Raw genomic sequence first — 18,560 nt, 5'->3', positions numbered from 1 at the left:
GTCCCCCGCGTGATGTTGCTGGAATATTGTTAAAAGGGTTACAAGAAGTACTTTCTTTTGACGTCTTTTGGATCGAACCCCGACCTTCCGTTGGGGTCACAAGGTTGAGCTTATCCGTGATTAGTCGTAGCTTTTATTGTAATTTGTTTCTCGATGTTAATCAAGACACGTGAATATAATTTGCTGCGTTTTGTAAAACTTATGATTATTTTATTCATTTTTCTAAATAATAAACTGCTTACCCACTTATTTTTTATTATTTTCATTCCCTTTCTTGCGGAATTATCTAAAAGTGTGATTTCTAAAACTGCGGAAATGGAAGGAAATGCCACCTGATCCTCGCTTCCGACCTTCAATATGGTTTGCTGCTCATGCTATCGACCACTAGTTTGTCCGATTACTTCTGCATGGCCGAACTATGACCGGTAGAGTTCTGTCTTCAAGAGGTGCGGGGAGGTGACACGGGATTTAACGGCGCGTCCAAGATAATTCCACTTATATACTAGCAGTAGCGTGTGTGTGTGTGTGTGTGTGTGTGTGTGTGTGTGTGTGTGTGTGTCTGTGTCTGTGTCTGTGTGTGTGTCTGTGTCTGTGTCTGTGTCTGTGTCAGTGTCTGTGGCTGATTGTACTAGTCCGGACCAATGCCGATTTTATAGTGCTAGCCCACTGAGATACCATGCCGCGGTTTTACATGGATACCCCACTCAGATACAGTATTGTGACTACGAGCCGACCAGTCCTTGTTTTAGCCTCTTAATGCCGAGCAACAGACAAGGTAATAACAAATACCATGTCTCAACGTCTTTTCATATGACGCGGCCGGGGATCGAACCCCGGACCCTCCGCCTTCTGGCAGACACTCTACCACTAGACCACGGCGGTCCTGTCTTCAAGGGACAAGAGATGAAAACCAGAGTAGCTTCCCTTGATCTCTTTGTTGATGGTTGCTAAGATACAACAACAGACCCACACAATGCCTGTGCAAACAAGGGAGCGCTATTCAGGTTCCTCTTCTTCGTAAATCTATAACCAATCCTAAAACGACAGAAACATCACATTACAACATAAAGCTGAATCATCACATTGTGTCTCGGTCATAGTAAATGCCCGCTCCACGTGGCTCCCAACTGGATATTTGCCGTCAACAAAAGGATCTGAAATCTCATTCAGGGCTATAAATAAACACGCAACTGCCCTAACCAAGTATAAATAGTTACCACACATGATTGCACCACTGAGTGTCCTATCATACTTAAATAAACACAGAAGGGCGACGTCAGCTGTACCCAGACCAGACACCCGGACACCCACAGATGTCTGTAATTGTGTGACTGGGTAGACTACCCGGAACACCCAGCTCTAAGAATACGGGTAAGTTGTCGAATACACGCTGGTATATATCTGGTGGTTGTTATATAGTGATTGGATGGAGCGTATGTTATACGGCGTGTTATTCCCGTGGCTGGCCGACCTATATATACCGTTATATATTCGTAATGTAAACTGCAATTTGAATGGCGTACGCTACCGACGAACCGAAACCGTTCGAGATCATGTACTAGCTTTGTGCAAATGCAGGGACGTAACGTTGCAGCAGGATAACGTCCGGTTACACGTTGCTTGTGTTGTAACAGACTTTGTGAGGCAGCATAACGTTGCTGTACTGCCGTGGCCGGTTGTTTCTCATGACCTCTTCTACATAGAACAAGTCTGAGATGAGATGAAACGATGCATACGACAGGACCAGAACCAGCAGGTAACGCTAGCTCAGTTGTGCCAATCTTATTTGTTATCTGGAACAACATTCCCAAGGCTGTTTCCAATCATCATCTGGTGTGGACTACTGTTAAAAGTGGCGTTAAACCCAACTCACTCACTCATAGTGTCCTGAAGTCGTCACAGTGGTGCAGTAGATAGAGCGGAAATTTCAGTCCCTTATTTTCAATTCCCGTTAGATATATACCGACAGACAAAAGTAATTATGCTTCTTGTGGAGTGGTGTAATAGATATAGCTCAATCTTATTTGATATCTGGAACAAGATTCCCAAGGCTGTTTCCAATCATCATCTGGTGTCTTCAATGCACCGCCACTGCCTTGCCTGTATCTTAGGGGTCATAATGACATTGTGATTTGGGTATGGATGTTGGCAATGAATGTCTTAGGATAACAGAATGATCAGGCGAATGATGACGTCATAATGTTTATCAATTGGCACCAATGACGTCATATTGCAAGGGGCATAAGCAATGGTGTTATTGTTATGAAAATAGAACTCTTGGTAAATGTGAAAAATATAAATCGTTTAAATGCAAACACATGTTAATTAATTGTGATATTTTTATATTTTTGTCTATGACACTACTAGGTTAACACTTGTAATGTGGAAAAAGTACAAGAAAAATAGGTTCATTTCCGTGTGAACTTGCCCTTTAAGATAACAGAATGATCAGGCGAATAACCAAACATTAACAAAGGAGACGGTTTTATGGACATTCTAAAACCTCTTTACTATAATGAATGCGACACCAAATATTAGGTTTAAACATATTGATTACACCGCTTTATATAAAGCATAGGTACTTTTGTCCGTCAGTATATATCCAACGGTAACTGAAAAAAACATTTCACTATACCTTCTGTAAGAAACGAGGCGAGGGGAAGTGAAATGGTATTACGATTATGTCAACTTGCATGAACCAGTGCGGACGTAGTCGTTCTTAAGTCTAGCCCACTGACACGCCTAGTCACAGTTGAACCTGCTTTGTTCCGAAATGGCCAGGGGACTGAACCATCGAATTTACGCTCTATCTACTACACCCCTGTGACGACTTCAGGACAGTCTGAGTGAGTGAGTGAGTGAGTTGGGTTTAACGCCGCTTTCAACAGTATTCCAGTTATATCACGGCGTGTCAGCTTAATGTGGGAGGAAAGCCCAAAGTGATGCAGGTCTCAGACTTTTACCACTTCGGTGAAACCCACAAGCACAGGTATGGTGCTGACAAACCTTGAAACATGATCGGGGCGAACCGGGATTCGAACCCAAAATCATAGGTTTCTGGCGTGCCCAAGGGATGCAAATATGCACAGCGAATCGCGGTGCCTTAGACAACTGTGCCACCCGTGCCCCCTGGACAGTATGAACGCATATAACATAATGCTATTTAAGAAATGACCAGTTACCGACTTCCTTCTCGAGGTCATTTATACGGTTGTCCACAGCGTCCAGACATGTTTCTTTGCTTTCTGAAAGTAAAATATGCGAAGCAGTAAATCAACATGATCCTTGGCGGTTACTGCCCCAGGGTATTCTGGAGTAGAATTAGTCACAGATGACCATGCTTACCCTATACAGAGGCAACTCAGTTACTCTATAGATTGCAACAATAAAGCCTGCAATCCGATTTCACGTATAAAATATATACACAAGCCCACAGATAACATGTCTTAAATATATACACGAACTCATAGATAACAGACCCGTGATCCGAGTTAGAATATGAACTTCAGCAACCGATGCTTGTCATAACCAACGGGATAGGGTGGTCAGGCTCGCTGACTTGGTTAAAGCATGTCATCGTATCCCAATTGCGTTGATCGATGCTCATGATATCAGTTACTGGATTGTCTGGTCCAGCCCCGATTATTTACAGACCGCCGTCATATACCTCCTTGAATATTGCTGAGTGCGGCGTTAAACTGCAAACCGGCAAACAGTATCATGGTTGTATGTATTAAACGTATACACCAACCCACGGATAACAATATATATACATTGTATGTACACAAGCTCATAGAAAACATTTTTTCAAATTGTGGTGAGTAACATGACCTGTAGTAGAATGCACGCAACATATCAACAAAAACAATTGTTTGTGTAGGCCTAAAAGAAGGACAGATGATGGTACCCTTTTGACACCAGTATCTTGTGTGGCATTCCTGAACCAAAACTAGGGCCAATTCTAGGTGAAATATAGCAAATAATTATGGATTTTTTTAGAAATCCTTCGTGGATTTCACATTTTCCCTTTTGAGGTCATTTACAGATCGCTCTTAATGTTCTTAATGTCAAGATATTATTTACCTGTTCAACAAAAATGTGTTAATTCAGTATTTGTTTGTGTGTTGACAGATAATGGATTGCTGAGAATGTGTTAGGACTATGTACATTTGTAGTAGAACTAAATGTTCAGACTGTTGCTGAATATGCCCAAACTGTTAATAGATGTTAGTTAACCAGTTGTCTCTATGTACCGCCGTTCGTTATGGAAGGGGTGACAGTTGTCTCTATGTACCGCCGTTATGGAAGGGGTGACAGTTGTCTCTATGTGCCGCCGTTACGGAAGGGGTGACAGTTGTCTCTATGTACCGCCGTTCGTTATGGAAGGAGTGACAGTTGTCTCTATGTACCGCCGTTACGGAAGGGGTGACAGTTGTCTCTATGTACCGCCGTTCGTTATGGAAGGGGTGACAGTTGTCTCTATGTGCCGCCGTTACGGAAGGGGTGACAGTTGTCTCTATGTGCCGTCGTTCGTTATGGAAGAATGAGAGTTGTCTCTATGTACCGCCGTTCGTTATGGAAGGGGTGACAGTTGTCTCTATGTACCGCCGTTATGGAAGGGGTGACAGTTGTCTCTATGTACCGCCGTTACGAAAGGGGTGACAGTTGTCGCTATGTACCGCCGTTCGTTATGGAAGGGGTGACAGTTGTCTCTATGTGCCGTCGTTCGTTATGGAAGGATGACAGTTGTCTCTATGTACCGCCGTTCGTTATGGAAGGGGTGACAGTTGTCTCTATGTACCGCCGTTCGTTATGGAAGGGGTGACAGTTGTCTCTATGTACCGCCGTTCGTTATGGAAGGGGTGACAGTTGTCTCTATGTACCGCCGTTCGTTATGGAAGGGGTGACAGTTGTCTCTATGCACCGCCGTTACGGAAGGGGTGACAGTTGTCTCTATGTACCGCCGTTCGTTATGGAAGGGGTTACAGTTGTCTCTATGTGCCGCCGTTACGGAAGGGGTGACAGTTGTCTCTATGTACCGCCGTTCGTTATGGAAGGGGTGACAGTTGTCTCTATGTACCGCCGTTCGTTATGGAAGGGGTGACAGTTGTCTCTATGTACCGCCGTTCGTTATGGAAGGATGACAGTTGTCTCTATGTACCGCCGTTCGTTATGGAAGGGGTGACAGTTGTCTCTATGTACCGCCGTTCGTTATGGAAGGGGTGACAGTTGTCTCCATGTGCCGCCGTTCGTTATGGAAGGGGTGACAGTTGTCTCTATGTACCGCCGTTATGGAAGGGGTGACAGTTGTCTCTATGTACCGCCGTTCGTTATGGAAGGGGTGACAGTTGTCTCTATGTACCGCCGTTCGTTATGGAAGGGTTGACAGTTGTCTCCATGTGCCGCCGTTCGTTATGGAAGGGGTGACAGTTGTCTCTATGTACCGCCGTTCGTTATGGAAGGGGTGACAGTTGTCTCTATGTACCGCCGTTCGTTATGGAAGGGGTGACAGTTGTCTCTATGTACCGCCGTTACGGAAGGGGTGACAGTTGTCTCTATGCACCGCCGTTCGTTATGGAAGGGGTGACAGTTGTCTCTATGTACCGCCGTTCGTTATGGAAGGGGTGACAGTTGTCTCTATGTACCGCCGTTATGGAAGGGGTGACAGTTGTCTCTATGTACCGCCGTTACGGAAGGGGTGACAGTTGTCGCTATGTACCGCCGTTCGTTATGGAAGGGGTGACAGTTGTCTCTATGTGCCGCCGTTACGGAAGGGGTGACAGTTGTCTCTACGTGCCGTCGTTCGTTATGGAAAGATGACAGTTGTCTCTATGTACCGCCGTTCGTTATGGAAGGGGTGACAGTTGTCTCTATGTACCGCCGTTCGTTATGGAAGGGGTGACAGTTGTCTCTATGTACCGCCGTTCGTTATGGAAGGGTTGACAGTTGTCTCTATGTACCGCCGTTCGTTATGGAAGGAGTGACAGTTGTCTCTATGTGCCGCCGTTCGTTATGGAAGAGGTGACAGTTGTCTCTATGTACCGCCGTTCGTTATGGAAGGGGTGACATAAAAGACAATGTCTCATCTCTTCAATATTCTAGCAGCTGTTTCCCTGTAAGATTTTACAATATGTTACTCCTGTGTTGACAGATGCCAATACCGTTACAACTAATGTCCATACGGTAATAGTGCCAGCTGGTCCCCACGATCTCACATCTATATTGATTTGTAACTCATCTGTCCACACTGTAACTGTTTTACCCCACACTTTTATAACAGATGTTCATAACTGTTACAGACAAAAATCACATCTATATTGTTTTGTTTGGCAGAATAACCATTTGTATATTTAGTATGTTTAGATGGAATGAATCAAGGATATGTTTCTCTATTCATTGTGTGTACATTAAATCAGACACGTAACTCATCTGTCCACTCTGTAACTGTTTTCGCCCAAAATACTGGTTTAAACTCCTTAGTATCTCTCTATAACAGATGTCTATAACTGTTATAGACAAATATATAACAAAAATATAATAATATGCAAAAGTATATGTTCCAGCAACTTCAAATGGCGGCACGTATTTTATAAGAAATATAAGATAAACTCTATGTCAGTGTAGTTTCTTATGACTGAAATAGTTATTGTGTATTATTCTGATAACATATATTTATAGTTTTCAATGCATAATTATCTTTAACATTTGTCATTTTAGGATAGATTCATAGATTCATTGTTTGATTCAATGTGCAAAAACAAAGAACTTAATTATAATTGGAGATACCTCATCAGACAATTTCATCTTGGTGACAGTATGGACATTTTCGAACTATTTGTCATTCAACCCTAATTAAAACCATTCTCAATCAAGTATCACTTTTGTCCATCCATCAAAGAACAGTTTTAGTGAATGTTGTCACTAAAGCAATTATCATTACCCCTCAAAAATATTTCAGTTTTCCTACCCTTGCAAATTACACACTACGTGAAATTGTCACATATACGAGCTCACAGAAAACGTCAATTAAATATATACACGACCTCACAGATATAATTTTCATTTTGCTATTCAAGACATGTTGCTACTTTCACTAGATGTACAAAATACTGGTTTAAACTCCTTAGTATGTCTCAAGACAGTGTTATTTGAGCTAGATGCAGTCGGAATATAAACATGGGCTTAACATATCAAGAATATATTATTTTGTTTATGGTTTCAGGGTGGTGGTGACACTGAAAGGTTGTAAAATGAATTGATAAAAGATTAAAGGGTTAAAGATTGTCAAACACAAACATGTTGAAGAGTTTGTTCACATAGAGCCCTTCTTGTTAAGTATGCTATTGATAGAACATGGACGTATGCTGACTTTATAAAGGATTGGCGAACTGGAAATTATGTATGGTATAGGGAGGAGAGCAGACATCGAAAAGACGCTGCGCTTTTATCCTTTTGCACATTATGTTACTAACATGTGATTAAAAATGAATTCACTGATATGCTGCATTCGTTCAAAATATTTCCCATTTTACAATGTTCAAACTAATGCTAATCCAAGGGAGAATGTGATAACAATCCTGCAGTCCTCGGATGTAGGCGTGCTAATATTACAGGAAGCGTGCAAATTACAGGAAATATCCCATAAGTCTCCCATGTACACAATGTTATATGTTCACAAGATGTAGGCCTACATACATCATATATATATGAGGTACGTAGGCCTACATCTTGAAGATAATAATTCAGAAGTTAAAACTTCATACCTTAAGGAGTGAGCTAGTTGATATACAGTACGTTTATAACGGACACGCTTAAAACGAACTGACTGATATATTGAAATGTGTTATGATCCTGTCCATGTGCTGTACATTTGCTGTATATATGCTCATAAAAAACTACGGTTACAACCAACTAAAAATAGTGGTCCCTTTGAAAGCGTTATAACCATAGTTTACTGTAATCGGATAACAAACCTGTGCATACTAAGAACTGGCACATGGCACTGTAGCTCACCTGGTTATGTAGCCCACAGTTCTGCAAGTGAACAAAGACAGACACCTCATAGAAGATGCTGTCAAATATTCCAATATTTTGTGCATCAGGAGAGGAGATAATTAGTAACAAATATGAAACAGGTAACCAATTTTCCACAATAATTCTAAATCTGCAATAAGGAATTAGAATCATTTCAACACACAATGGCTAACATAGTAATGATAAGTAACCATTGTCAAACCATATCACCAAGTTAATTGAGATGACACATCCCTCTGCTATGCAGATTACACTTACTTGTTTAGTACAGTGATCGTGGGTTCGAATCCCGGTTGGCCCCTATTATGTTTCCAAGTGTGTCAGCACCACACCCGTGCTCGTTGGTTTCATCAAAGTGGTAAACGTCTGAGACCTGCACCAGTTCGGGTTTTCCTCCCACATAAAGCTGACACACCGTGTCAAATGTATAACTGGAATACTGTTCAACTCACTCACGGTATTGGACAATCGGCTGTGTAGTGTATGACTATAACAGCATATGAAAGTCATCCTTAAAGCTCAAAATGATGCAGGCGAACAGCATAAGGACACCCGGAAATGAACATCGCAGTAACCGAGTAGGCTTTTTACATCTTTAAATTACGTATGATATGCTGAAATGCTCAGCTTGCTAAATCTCAAGATTTCCAATAGTTTATTTACCTGAAAACGGAAATATCTCGAGTTAAAAACGTATCAGCCTAATTTCGCTGCAAAAAGCAGATCTCTATTAATCGAATAGAACGCCTTCTTGAAATTTACAAAGAGAAAGTAAAACCTTCTCTTTTATTTCGACAGATATTTCTAAGCTGGACCTAATTATATTCTGTCAATGAGGGCGTCGAGGAGTGATGTAACATATTGACATGACATAATAATAACAATATACTGTTGTTATTGGGATTTCATTGCAATGACAATTCATCGGAATATTAAATATGTCGTTGAAACTTTTACCTGAGAACCCCCAGTTGAGGCCAGTTTAATAAGTTAAACCTTAGTCAATTGTATTCTTTTGACTGGAAAGTGATTGTAAAATAACTTAAGGTTGCTGAAATCAAAACTTATGCCAAATTATTATGGGTACAAAATCACTATATTTCAAATAGATTTAGTGAAACTTGGGGATAAAGAAATATTTCTCGTCTCTAGGATTTCTGTTTACATTTTAAAACGTGTATTCTTACGGCTCATATTTTGGCTTAAACTTAAAAAAAAAAGTATTTAAAAAACTCTCACGTCACAGTTATGAAAGAGTGAGTGAGTGAGTTGGATTTAACGCCGCTTTTAACAGTATTCCAGTTTATCATGGCGTGTCAGCTTAATGTGGGAGGAAAGCCCGAAGTAATGCAGGTCACAGACGTTTACCACTTCGGAGAAACCCACGAGCACGGGTATGGTGCTGACAAACCTAGAAACATAATCGGGGCGAACCGGGATTCGAACACAAAATCATAGGTTTCTGGCGTGCCAAGGGGACGCAACCCTGCACAGCAAATCGCGACGCCTTAGACGACTGGGCCACCTGTGCCCCCTGTTAGGAAAGAATTTATTTATCATAATCGCATAACATCCATATTTTAACTGTTTGTTTTCAGAAACAAAACATTATACACAAAAACAATGTCTTTATGAGTTTTGTACATATGTGTTATTGTATCTATTTATTCATTTATTTATTTATTTATTATTACGCACGGAATTCTAAAACTAAAATTAAATAATGACACCAAATAGATACTTCTTCAAATAATCTATGTTGAGATGAAACATAATAATTGAAGATTGATAAGCTACATTGCGCTGATCAATTGATTAATTTTTAGTGTCTTTATACATAATTATCTTGGAAAATATATCAAAAAGACCCCTGAAATGTTAAAACTTGTAAACAGTTGTAAATATCTAAGCATATACAAATCTATCATCAGTACACAACCATGACGGTATTTTTAGGTTAAGGAATAAATCTATAAATGTTATTGGAAATTTTCTAAAATCATGTTAGAATCATTACAGCTTTATATATTTTAATATGAATTATTTATTAGAGCAAAAATCTTTCAAATATCCAAATCGTAATGTGTGAGAGTTATACTGAAAATACCTATTTATCAATATATCATATTCAGTAAAGGTGATCCACGATATCTAATGACGTTTTCTTTGGTTGGTTGTTGTTTAACGCAGCACACAGCAATAGTCCACGTGTATAACGGCGGTCTGTAAATAATCGAGTCTGGATCATGAGCAATTGGGATGCGATGACATGCATCAACGAAGTCTGAGCATGACCACCCGATCCCGTGTAAAGACGTACTGCGTCATTCACGATAATCATTGTGAAAAGAGAGTCATCAGCCTATACACACCAGCATAATGCATCATACACCTCAATATTAAACGTAAAAGCGCATTGTGATCGTAAAATAACTTTAAATAAAAGATACCGAGAAACCTCATGTGGCGTGTTGTAAAATTTTCCACCGTTTCCGGGTCACAAGAGTATACAAGGTCAAACGGATTTAATAATATGCCAATAATATCGTCAAAGTCACATTATAATTTCATAATAGTTGTGATTACTGATACTGATTGTGTTTTGTCTGCATGTGGCAGGCGAAATATTTCAAAATGTTCTGTTATTGTTTTGTAACGACAAATTATCAGTAGACTTCTCCTGTCTGGGACATCACATCCAGTGACCTTTGCACTTAGTAAAACATTGCTGTCATATTTCGCGATGTTTATTTTCGTTTCTCTCTCGTCACATTGATATGAAAATGAAACACTCGTTGATTTAGAAGATCGTCAACTTTTGCGTCTAAGGCGCCGCGATTCGCTGTGCAGAGTTGCGTCCCTTGGGCATGCCAGAAACCTATGATTTAGGTTTCTAGGTTTGTCAGCAAACGTCTGAGCCCTGCATCACTTAGGCCTTTCCTCCTACATTAAGCTGACACGCAGTGATATGACTGGAATAATGTTAAAAGCGGTGTTAAACCCAACTCACTCACTCACTCACTCACTCACTCACTAACTCAATTCACATTCAGGAGGCTAAAGTTGACGGCACATGAGATGCTACTTTATGAAGCAATTATAGTGACTAGTGTCACTGATATTGATCAAGTCATTTATCAAAGTACACGTTATGTACATACTACACTCTCTTTGTTTATATTGTTTATTTATGTGTCCCTAAAACTGTGTTTTTATTTAAGGTGAATTAGGACGTAACCAGTGTACAGCACGAACGCTGTATATTCACAATCGAAATACTGTCCTCTATGATGCACAGGGTCAGTCATGCACGGTGTATGAAACTGTTCAATGTACATACAATCTTACACAATCTAATACAACGTAGGGCTATGTTAGCTATTTAACCATGCTTATTTTAGTTTGGAGGATGTCTAAGTGACGTTGCTTCATACTCACCACTTTCAATTGAATGAGTTTAGTGTAATCTCCGAAATTGTGTTCTACAAGTTAATATGCGATGCTACAGTATTACCACTAGACTTAGACCAGCCTTTTGGAGGTTAGTGCTGTAGGGTGTTATCAAACTCACTCAGAAAAGATATACACTGCTGTACCACATAGGGTGACATTTTGGAGGCGGGTAAATAAGTTTGGACCAGACAAACCAATGATTGACAAGCAGGAACATCCAGTAACCAGAAGACAAAACGAACACGGTAAGAATGCCGTGTGTGGGGTGGCTAGGTAATGGCTTCAATATACTCACCATTGCGCACGTCCGAGTTCCCACAGGTTTCATCCCTGGAAGCCAGAAAGTTGTCCACGGATGTCTTAAAGGTGTCGTAGTTGACCAGAACCCTACAGTAGTCAGTGGATTTGGTAGCATATCCACAAGCACAAAGCAAGACCACACAGAGACAAAGTCGGAACACCATGCTGTTGACAGGGTCGTTTCCTTTAAGGACTGAATGTCATCCAAATGAGTGTGTGCTTGAGTGAGAAGTACTTTATCTTTATAGCCAGACTTAGCTGTCAATCAAAATACTATACACATGTAATATGAATATGAGTCATGTGATGGTACCTCTCGTGATATTAATATGCTGCATTACATGAGTATTGGTACTTGTACATTGAACTGACAAACAATACCAAGTGAAGTAAGTTTCAGCTGTAACTGAAGTAGGCCATTAGCCCGGTCCTCTCTAGCATCCTTCTCCTCCCAATGCACGCACTTGTCTATCAATTGTCTGACACTTATCTACACATTGTCTAACACTTGTATAATCATGGTCTAACGTTTGAGCAAAATGAGATCAGAGTTAAAGGTTTACTGACCTAAATTGCCAGTCAACATTTAAGTAATATCTAAACACTTGGATAGGCAAAAACTGTTATAGTTTCTACACACGTAGATATGTTTTGTCGCGTTAATTACGTTTTAAATGTATTTCACACACACACACACACACACACACACACACACACACACACACACACACACACACACACACACACACACACACACACACACACACAGAGGAAGATATAGAGATACATCCCACTAGGGTATAATTACATGACTTTTGACGACAAAACAAATCTGAAATTTTCAAAAGTTGTCCCGCGAGATGAAACGTTGAACAATGTCCATAATTTCAAAACAAAGAAATATCTGACTTGAATTCCTAATACGAATACATCTTGAAGGATATTGACAAAGACCACTTGTCCCCAAGTGTTTGTGCACGATGCCATAGCGTCAGGCAGTTGCTTCATGGGCGTCAATCCCTGTTCAATGACGAATCAAGACCCTTTGCCGAACTGGGGCACAGAACGAATGTTTGTTTGTTTGTTTGTTAACGCTGCACTCAGCAACACTACAGCTATATGACGGCGGTCTGTAAATAATCGAGTCTGGACCAGACAATCCAGTAATTGACAACATAAGCATCAATCCACACAATTGGGACACGATGACATGCATCAACCAAGTTAGCAAGCCTGACCACCCGATCCCGTTAGTCGCCTCTTACGACAGCATAGTCACCTTTTATGGCAAGCATGGGTTGCTGAAGACCTATTTTACCCCGGATCTTCACGGGTCCACTTGCAAGTGGCATAGACGTTGTGCTGTGTTATTTCATCCGGTTTGGTGGCCTGGTTATGTAGCACTTGCTTGCCTCGGTTTATGGGCCGAAACCATTCTAAGATTTACCAAATGAAATCATATACTCATTTTAAATGTGTAGAAATTACTTGGAGGTAAATCCCATGTAGCAATCATCACTTACTTATGATTGTATGCTTAAAATATTTCGTGAAGTTATTTTAACTTTTTGTATTTTCATTTGCATTTCATATCCTGAAGCAGCAGCTTAAAACTATTTTGTGTTGCTCAAAGTTACTTTAGGTCAAGTTTTAACTACTTTTTCTAATTTTTTTTTTTTCTGTAGTCTTAATTTAAATTCAGTTTCATACTGGAATTACAATTGTGTCTTTCACACTCACATGTTTTTAATTGTAGAAATATCCAAATTAATGGTGTAATTAAATAACATTTATAGATTTATTGTCGGCTTTTTTTATAATAAATACATAGAGAATACTACACTCATTCTCGTTAGATACCATAGAAAGTTCACTCGTTTTGTAAAAATGGTATAAAGAGAATGAGTGTGGTATATTGTATTTATTAGCCACTTTAAGTATATATTTAAGTGTTAATACATAACAACTTTCATTCGTTGACAGACCAAACTGAAACCGGTTGCAAAATCTGGATGCGTATGAATATTGATATATGCCCAAATATGGGCATTGTTGACATTTCTATGCATACGCATTGACAACAAGCGCCTGCAGTTGTGTTTGTAAACATAACAGCACCGACGCTCAAGATCCTTTTGGAAGAAATTCTTCAACTCCTGGTAATTCAAGCGCCATGCTGTTATTACGCAGGACACCTCTAAGAAAACTTGAAAGTTCACATTAGCGCCGCGCTTTGAATATCGGACCAACAGTCGGTCACTCGCACTGCCGGGGTCCCGTCTGTGCATTCAAAATGGTTCGGTTTTCTTGGTCTATCAGCTGAATTTTAATCATGTCCGTATCGTTTTGGAAGAGAGAATCATAGTGTTCGCCAAAGACATTCATGTTAACTGTACCACCCTATACTGAAGACGTGAAAATCAACAAACCCAAGTCTGCTTGCATGTCAGTGACAGCTTCGAACTAAGGGCGACCCGTGAAGATTCCGGGGTAGAATAGGTCTTCAGCAACCCATGCTTGCCGTAAAAGATGACTATGCTTGTCGTAAAAGGCGACTAACGGGATCGGGTGGTCAGGCTCGCTGACTTGGTTGATGCATGTCATCGATCCCAATTGCGTGGATCGATGCTCATGATATTAATCACTGGATTGTCTGGTCCAGACTCGATTATTTACAGACCGCCGTCATATAGCTGGAATATTGCTGAGTGCGGCGTTAAACAACAAACCAACCAACCAAAAATCGAGCGAAGGGTAAGGTCACTACCGGAATAAGAAAAGACAACCGTGATCTACTCACAGCATTTTACGCTAGAGATAGGGAATGTTATTGTTCACATTTGGGATATTTTTGGTCACGAAATCAGAAATCAGACACACTTCTACGGGGTTTTCGAATGATTTGTATCGGAAATGTTCACTTTGAGTGATCTGGTCATGCAGTCGTGAACAAACAACTCCCGAAACAGTGCCACAAAATACTCTTCAAAGGGGACACTGATGGCACAAGCGGATCATCCCATGTAAGTTTATATATCTGACCAGATGGTTTAAACTCACTTCATTTCACCACGCTTATCCTTTTACGTTAAATCAAATTTAAAGTTGTGAAAGTGGTCGGGTGCGCATGGGTCACGCTCATGGGGACCCTCGATCTATAGATCGGTAGTCGTACTTTGTAAATGGATATAGCTCGATTATATAGTGTCTGTAAAAGCTTATATAGAATGCAAACCGAATTTGATGCGTGTGACTATCTTGTTTGGTTTAATAAAGTGTTTGTAAATATCTCTCGCTCTCATGAGATTGCTTATGGTTGCAAATGAATGACGTCTCATGATTTTTTTATGAATGAAAAAGTAGTCCCGATGTGACAGAGGTCACGGTTATTCAATCAAAACGAATAAAACAACGTCAGCCTTGTACGACACACGTGTGACGTACGGATTAAGTATCTTACCACCTGTATCTTCACCACGTAGGGGGCGGTCGGGTAGCCTAGTGGTTAAAGCGTTAGCTCGTCACGCCGAGGACCCGGGTTCTATTCCCGACATGGGTACAATGTGTGAAGCCCATTTCTGGTGTCCCCGCCGTGATATTGCTGGAATATTGCTAAAAGCGGCGTAAAACCATACTCACTCACTCACTCACCACGTGGGTATTAAATGTACATATCAGAACTTGTGGTTCTTTGTTTTGTTTTAATTGATGTAGTTGCATGTCTCGTGCCAAGTTACAGTTTAATTTCATAATTGATTGATCAGAAGTAAATAGAAAACTTAGCACAGTTTAGAAAATTACAACCATTACTTATAGAATAGCACACGAGGTATGAGTGATTACGGAATATATGTCACGAGTGAAATTAATGTTTTAAAGTTAAAACATTAATTTCACGAGTGACATATTTTCCGTAATCTCTTGTACCGAGTGGGTTATTCTATTTATTACTCATAATCCTTTCAAAGAAATATTTCAAGAAGAATAAATGTCACGGTTAAGAATCATCTGCTTCGTATCAATCCGCGTGTGAAAAATCACTCACTCACTCTAACCGCATTACGTGTTAACATGTTGTTACGAAAAATATAGTTCTGTTAAAAACCTTCAAAGATATCATTAAAGCAGGTAAATTTCTGTCTGATTTCTGCAGAATACACTATCTAGCATTGATAAAGAAGACAAGTTTCAAACAATGTTCAGGTTTTTTAATCAAGGCTTGTTTTGACATGATCTCGTCTTTGACAGACAGCCACCGTCGTGCATTAGCATTGACATGCATTTCACATTGGGAAGTGAGTGAGTGAGTTTGGTTTAACGCCGCCTTTTACAGTATTCCAGTTATATCACGGCGTGTCAGCTTAATGTGGGAGGAAAGCCCGAAGTGATGCAGGTCTCGGACGTTTACCACTTCAGTGAAACCCAGGAGCACGGGAATGGTGCTGACAAACCTAGAAACATAATCGGGGCGAACCGGGATTCGAACCCACAATCATAGGTTTCTGGCGTGCCCAAGGGACGCGACTCTGCACAGCGAATCGCGGCGCCTTAGACGACTGGGCCACCCGTGCCCCCTCACATTGGGAAGAGGAAACGTGGGAAACCTGTCATTTTTTTTATGTGTCTTTCGAAAAAAATGCCCAAACCTGTAACAACATTGAAGAAATGTACAGAAGTCTTGTTTGTTAGAGGTGAGGTGAAATGGGGTTTAACGTCGCGTCCAAGATTATTGCACTTATATAGCGACGTGCATGCACGTGTGTGTGTGTGTGTGTGTGTGTGTGTGTGTGTGTGTGTGTGTGTGTGTGTGTGTGTTAGCGTGGTGAAATGAAGTGAGTTTAAACCATCTGGTCAGATATATAAACTTACATGGGATGATCCGCTTGTGCCATCAGTGTCCCCTTTGAAGAGTATTTTGTGGCACTGTTTCGGGAGTTGTTTGTTCACGACTGCATGACCAGATCACTCAAAGTGAACATTTCCGATACAAATCATTCGAAAACTCCGTAGAAGTGTGTCTGATTTCTGATTTCGTGACCAAAAATATCCCAAATGTGAACAATAACATTCCCTATCTCTAGCGTAAAATGCTGTGAGTAGATCACGGTTGTCTTTTCTTATTCCGGTAGTGACCTTACCCTTCGCTCGATTTTTGGTTGGTTGGTTTGTTGTTTAACGCCGCACTCAGCAATATTCCAGCTATATGACGGCGGTCTGTAAATAATCGAGTCTGGACCAGACAATCCAGTGATTAATATCATGAGCATCGATCCACGCAATTGGGATCGATGACATGCATCAACCTAGTCAGCGAGCCTGACCACCCGATCCCGTTAGTCGCCTTTTACGACAAGCATAGTCACCTTTTACGGCAAGCATGGGTTGCTTAAGACCTATTCTACCCCGGAATCTTCACGGGTCGCCCTTCGTTCGAAGCTGTCACTGACATACAAGCAGACTTGGGTTTGTTGATTTTCACGTCTTCAGTATAGGGTGGTACAGTTAACATGAATGTCTTTGGCGAACACTATGATTCTCTCTTCCAAAACGATACGGACATGATTAAAATTCAGCTGATAGACCAAGAAAACCGAACCATTTTGAATGCACAGACGGGACCCCGGCAGTGCGAGTGACCGACTGTTGGTCCGATATTCAAAGCGCGGCGCTAATGTGAACTTTCAAGTTTTCTTGGAGGTGTCCTGCGTAATAACAGCATGGCGCTTGAATTACCAGGAGTTGAAGAATTTCTTCCAAAAGGATCTTGAGCGTCGGTGCTGTTATGTTTACAAACACAACTGCAGGCGCTTGTTGCCAATGCGTATGCATAGAAATGTCAACAATGCCCATATTTGGGCATATATCAATATTCATACGCATCCAGATTTTGCAACCGGTTTCAGTTTGGTCTGTCAACGAATGAAAGTTGTTATGTATTAACACTTAAATATATACTTAAAGTGGCTAATAAATACAATATACCACACTCATTCTCTTTATACCATTTTTACAAAACGAGTGAACTTTCTATGGTATCTAACGAGAATGAGTGTAGTATTCTCTATGTATTTATTATAAAAAAAGCCGACAATAAATCTATAAATGTTATTTAATTACACCATTAATTTGGATATTTCTACAATTAAAAACATGTGAGTGTGAAAGACACAATTGTAATTCCAGTATGAAACTGAATTTAAATTAAGACTACAGAAAAAAAAAAAATTAGAAAAAGTAGTTAAAACTTGACCTAAAGTAACTTTGAGCAACACAAAATAGTTTTAAGCTGCTGCTTCAGGATATGAAATGCAAATGAAAATACAAAAAGTTAAAATAACTTCACGAAATATTTTAAGCATACAATCATAAGTAAGTGATGATTGCTACATGGGATTTACCTCCAAGTAATTTCTACACATTTAAAATGAGTATATGATTTCATTTGGTAAATCTTAGAATGGTTTCGGCCCATAAACCGAGGCAAGCAAGTGCTACATAACCAGGCCACCAAACCGGATGAAATAACACAGCACAACGTCTATGCCACTTGCAAGTGGACCCGTGAAGATCCGGGGTAAAATAGGTCTTCAGCAACCCATGCTTGCCATAAAAGGTGACTATGCTGTCGTAAGAGGCGACTAACGGGATCGGGTGGTCAGGCTTGCTAACTTGGTTGATGCATGTCATCGTGTCCCAATTGTGTGGATTGATGCTTAAATTACTGGATTGTCTGGTCCAGACTCGATTATTTACAGACCGCCGTCATATTGCTG

The sequence above is a fragment of the Haliotis rufescens genome, unplaced genomic scaffold (assembly GCF_023055435.1).
Source record: "Haliotis rufescens isolate VD_foot unplaced genomic scaffold, xgHalRufe1.0.p SCAF_135, whole genome shotgun sequence".
Lineage (NCBI taxonomy): Eukaryota > Metazoa > Mollusca > Gastropoda > Lepetellida > Haliotidae > Haliotis > Haliotis rufescens.
This window is presented reverse-complemented; position numbering follows the sequence as displayed.